Raw genomic sequence first — 6,000 nt, 5'->3', positions numbered from 1 at the left:
TGACTCCCCCCACTTGATAACAAATACACGAATGCAGATAGATATAGACAAAAAAGATATACAATGATAAATTCCTGTTATTTTCATTACTATTTATTGATCTTCTACTATGTGCCAGGCATTGCATTAAGACTTCAACATAATTTATCTTATTTAATCGCCTAAAACAACCCAGCAAGGGAGGTATAAATAGCCCAGCTTTCCAGATGGAAAATCAGGACTCAGAGAAAAGACACAAGTTAATATTAGACCCGGAGTGGCCTCAAAGCCTTATGCTCTGTCCACCATCCCACACTGCCTTGAATTGGTTGGCAGATATGATTTCTTTTTCCTTGTTTTTTTTTTTAATTGAAATATAGTTGACATACGATATTCCATGGGTTTTAGGTGTACTGCATCGTGATTAGATATCTATCTACGTTATGAAATACTCACCGTAAGTGGAGTTACCATCTGTCACCATAAAATGTTATTACGATATTATGGGCCCTACACTCCACGCTGTAGAGCCCACAGTTATTTTATAACTGCAAGTTTGGATCTCTTGGTCCCTTTTGCCTATTTTGCCCACTGCCGGACCTCCCTCGTCTCTGGCAACCACTAGTGGGTCCCCTGTATTTAGGAGTCTGTTTCTATTTTGTTCGCTCATTTGTTTGGTTTCTTTTTAGGCTCCACGTGTAAGTGAAATCATATAGTATTTGTGTTTCTCTATCTGACTTACTTTTCTTAGCATAATCCCTTTAGGTTCGTCCATGTTGACCCAAATGGCAAGAGCTCACTCTTTTTTATGGCTCAGTAATATTCTGCTGTATACACACACCCCTCCTTCTTCGTCCATTCATCTGTCGACGGATGCTTAGGGTGTTTCCATATCTCGCCTTTTGTAAATAATCTGCAATGAACATAGGGGCACATACATCTTTTTGAATTAGTGTTTTTGTTTTCTTTTTAAGTGTATGTATTTGGAGAGAGAGAGAGGACAAACAGGGGAGGGGTAGAGATAGAAGGAGAGAGAGAATCCCAAGCAGGGTCCACACTATCAGCACAGAGCCTGATGTAGGGCTTGAGCTCATGAACCATGAGATCATGACCTTCGCTGAAATCAAGAGTCAGACCCTTGACCGATTGAGCCACCCAGGCGTCCCTAGTGTTGTTGTTTTCTTCAGCTAAAGACCCAGAAGTGGGATTGCTGGATTATACAGTAATTCTATTTTTCACTTTTTTGAGGGACTTCCTATTCTTTTCTTTTTTTTTTTTTTAACGTTTATTTATTTTTGGGACAGAGAGAGACAGAGCATGAACGGGGGAGGGGCAGAGAGAGAGGGAGACACAGAACCGGAAACAGGCTCCAGGCTCTGAGCCATCAGCCCAGAGCCCGACGCGGGGCTCGAACTCACGGACAGCGAGATCGTGACCTGGCTGAAGTCGGACGCTTAACCGACTGCGCCACCCAGGCGCCCCAAGGGGGACTTCCTATTCTTTTCCAGAGTGGCTGCACCTGTTTACATTCCCACCAGGGTTCCCTTTTATGTACATCCTCCCCGATACTTGTTACTTCTTGTCCTTGTGATACTTGCCTTTCTGGACACATTTGAGGTGATATCTCATTATGGTTTTGATTTGCATTTCCCCGACGATGAATGACGTTGAGCATCTCTTCATGTGTCTGTTGGCCATCTGGATGTCTTCTTTGGAAAAATGTCTATTCAGATCCTCTGCTCATGTTTTCATCGGATCGTTTGGGCTTTTTCTTGGAGTTGAGTTGTATGAGCTTTTTTAAAATATATTTTGGATAGTAACCCCTTATTGGATATATTGTTTGTAAATACCTTCTCCCATTCACGAAGTTGACTTTTTGCTTTGTTGTGCAAAAGCTTTTTTAGTTTGAGGTGGTCTCACTTCCGACACCGTTATTTCCGATGGTGGATTCCGGTGGACTTTGATGGAAAGTTTTGTGGACATGAACTTTATCTGAGCTGTCACTTGGACTCTTCTTTATTCCTAAGCCAGTGGTGTAGAACAGAGGTTAGCAACCTTTTTCTTAAAGGGTCAGACAGAACTTTAGGCTTTAAAGCTATCTGGTCTCTGTTACAACTGCTCATTCCTATGATTGTAGCATGGACACAGCCATAGACAACATGCAAATGAATATGTGGGCTGGGATTGTGTTCCAATAAATCTTTCTTTATAAAAACAGGTGAACTCGGCCCCCGGGCCATAGTCTGTAGGCGCCGACTGTGGACTGAGAGAATGGTTCCCGGATCTCGGGCCGGGGTCACGACCTACTGGATTCTCAAGCTTCAGGAAATCAGTTCATCTCATTACATGAAATTGAGAGGGGCACCCGGGTGGCTCAGTCGGTTGAGCGTCTGACTTGGGCTCAGGTCATGATCTCAAGGTTCGTGGGTTCGAACCTCACGTCGGGCTCTGTGCTGATGGCTTGGAGCCTGGAGCCTGCTTCGGATTCTGGGTCTCCCTCTCTGTCTGCCCCTCCCCCAATCATGCTCTGTCTCTCTCTGATTCTCAAAAACAAATCAACATTAAAGATTTAAAAAAAAAAGAAATTGAGATAAGGATGTGGTGAGAATCAAATAACTGAATATGTAAGTGACTTAGAATTTCTCAAAACGGAAAGTATTATCGTGTGCCGCCCTTCAAGGTTTTTAAGTTAGAACCCACATTGATTTTAGCACCACAAACTCAAGTCTAGGCAAGCCTGCAGACTTTGAGATCTCAAAGGAAAGAGCTCAGTGTTTTGGATGAGATCCTATTGATTTTCTGAACACAGTATATTCACTGAGTACCAATTATGCGTCAGACGTGGGGTGACGACGGAAGGCGCTGATGCCGTGCCGTGCTCTGTGATAATGTTTGAGTTTGAGGGAGTACCTATTTGGGTTATCGGTGAAAAAAAAAAAAAACCTTTCAGACAAAACAATTATTTTAATTTAGTGCTTTTGTGTTTCAAAACCAATCCACTAAGATGTGACTCTGAGGTCCTTAAGTACAATTCACATCTGAACTTGACTCCAGTTGGATTTGGTCAGTATAGTGTAACCACCAGGGTATTAATTGAAGCACGAGGAAATACCTCTGGTCAGTTTCATTACCTAATGGCACTTTGGTTTTCTAATGCATCTTACTAAAGAGCTGTTGCATATGCATAGACTAGTCCAGATTTTACAAGGAAGAGTTTATGCTGATTAAAAAACAAAAACAAAACTGGCCATATTCTCCTTAGGCTTCAAGAACTTATTTTTCCTATTAGTTTTCCCACATATGACTGTACTTTAAAATAATGGCTGGATTTCATTGAACACTATTAGTGTTTTTTGTTGTTGTTTGTCTATAAAATTTAAAATCCTCTGCTGGTTTAATGTATATGTCTGAGTTGAGTTCCCGAATATTACTGACTATAAAAGACGCATTCCGGGCGCCTGGGTGGCGCAGTCGGTTAAGCGTCTGACCAGCCAGGTCACGATCTCGTGGTCCGTGAGTTCGAGCCCCGCGTCAGGCTCTGAGCTGATGGCTCAGAGCCTGGAGCCTGTTTCTGATTCTGTGTCTCCCTCTCTCTCTGCCCCTCCCCCGTTCATGCTCTGTCTCTCTCTGTCCCAAAAATAAATAAACGTTGAAAAAAAAAAAAAAAGACGCATTCCCTCAAATGTTAAATAATTTCTTTAAAATGTGGTGGTTTTGGGGTGCCCGGATGGCTCAGTGGGTTGAGCGTCCGACTTCAGCTCAGGTCATGATCTCACCACTCATGGGTTCGAGCCCTGCGTCGGGCTCTGTGCTGATGGCTCAGAGCCTGGAGCCTGCTTCAGATTCTGTGTCTCCCTCTCACTGCCCCTCCCCTGCTTGCGCTCTGTCTCTATCTCTCAAAAATAAATATTAGCAAAAATTTTTTAAAAATAAAAAATGGTGACTTTATGCTAGGCATAACATTTTGTTTTCCTTACCCTGACTTCCTTTAAGAATTAAGCGTACCCTTTGCTAATTCAATTACTCAGTATCGACTCTAAACTTTCTGTTTAAAACCTGATTTGATGAAAAGCCATTTGAAATGTTAGTTCGTATTGTTCTCTCAGAGTGTGGGAGCACTGATATTCCATGCCTGATACATGATCCGGTTCCACGGGGTTTTATTTTTGTTTTAAAACATATTGAAAGCACAGTCTAAAATAAGAATACTTTAAACTGTAATCATATCAATTTATTAAGTACCGACTGAGTTCCATTCAAATTTATGAGGGGGGAGAAAAAAGGAAATAAGAAATAACCAAGTCCTAACCCAATAGAAAGAAATTGTGAAAAGACCTTTTTTTTTTTTCAAAGTTGGCCCTTGTTCAAGCTACATATGGTCACATAATCTTTTAAAAAGCACAACTCAAGTCTCAATTTAATTATGTAATAGCATAAATGGAATTACACTGCTGATGAAGTTCAGTGCTTAAGCATCAGCACAGCAGGCTGGCTGAGTGACCCTGACTCAGTGCGCTTGGGCCATTGAGGCAGCCCGGGGCACCTCCACGTCTTGCCTCCCCTGAGCTAAATCACGGTCACTGGGCTGGATGGATCCTTCACATTCATGGCCTTCCAGTTACCTTGTAAACACGATCGTAATGCAAAGTCAACGACCGCTTAACAGGACGACCTTCTGTACGCGTTCTCCTTTTTGTATTTTTTGGGTCCCAGGGATGAGCTGATGGAAGAGCCTTGGCTTTCATAGAAGACTTCTGGCTTGAACTCTGGGTAGACTGAGCAAACATTCTACTGAGCAAGTCTGCTTGGGCTCTGTACTGCTCTCGCTGTCCGCTGTGCTGGCCAGCCTCCATATTGCTAATAATCTGCAGGGAACACGAAAGGCTTTCAGTTCAGCTTTTCTCCTTTTACAGAGGAAGCAGCGAAAATATGAGTGAATACCTTTGGCTATGGGTCATACCCTTGGTGGCTTGAGCTGGGGCCTGGCTCTTCTGATGTCAGCCACGGCCTTTAGATCAACACCATCTTTTGGTGGGCACATCCACCAAGCTAGACCCCCTCCTCTCGTGGCGCTGCCCATATAGGCGTCCATCAGGGCGCACATCACAGTGTCTTTGTGTTTCCCAGTAGCGTTGGAACTCTTCAAGGGATTGCATTTTATTCTCTGTATGCTCAGCACCTAGAACTGGGTATATTGCGTATTTATAAAGGGCACTGTAACCAGAGAATTGTCTCTGCACAATGACAGATCTTGATTCTTTATACTTACTAGCTCACAGAGATTTGTTTTGTCAATGTGTTTATTTATTTCTGAGAGAGAGAGAGAGAGGAGACATGGGGGAGGAGCAGAGAGAGAGGGAGACACAGAATCCAAAGCAGGCTCCGGGCTCTGAGCTGTCAGCCCAGAGCCCGACACAGGGCTCGAACTCATGAACTGCAAGATCATGGCCTGAGCTGAAGTCTGACGCTTGATTGACTGAGCCCCCCCGGCCCCCAGGTGCCCCTGGAGATTTCTTTTTTCAGATAAGAAAACAGACCCAACAAAGTTGGATAATCTACTGAGGTTCTCATTACCGCTAAGTGGCAAGACGGGATTTGGACCTAAATCTGTCTCCCAGACCCAAGCTCTTTGGATCCTACCCTGAAATAATGGAACGTAAGGTAAAAAAAAAAAAAAAAAAAAAAAAAAAAAAAAGACAGGTTCCCACAGAAACCGTATTTGAAGTGCCGTGAGACTTGGGGAAGGGATCACCACCGGCCTGAAAAATTCCTTGGCCCGTCTGCCCTCCAGGACTCTCAGATAACATCCCGAGTCCAAAAGCGTGCTCCCCTGCTCATTTTCCAGTGGGAGTCAGTCCATGGCAGTGTGCTGCACCTCTGTGCCCTTAGACCTGAGAGCCATAGGAGATTAGCCTTGAGAATTTCAGTGGAGGAGAAGGGCACCGTGGCCCGGTTAATCAGAAAGCATGCCAGGGTACTCCCGGTAAGCCCCAAATAGCTGTGCTAATGCAAGGCAGGCAA

This window comes from Lynx canadensis, chromosome E2 (genome assembly GCF_007474595.2).
Source record: "Lynx canadensis isolate LIC74 chromosome E2, mLynCan4.pri.v2, whole genome shotgun sequence".
Lineage (NCBI taxonomy): Eukaryota > Metazoa > Chordata > Mammalia > Carnivora > Felidae > Lynx > Lynx canadensis.
Note: the sequence above shows the minus strand (reverse complement) of the source record.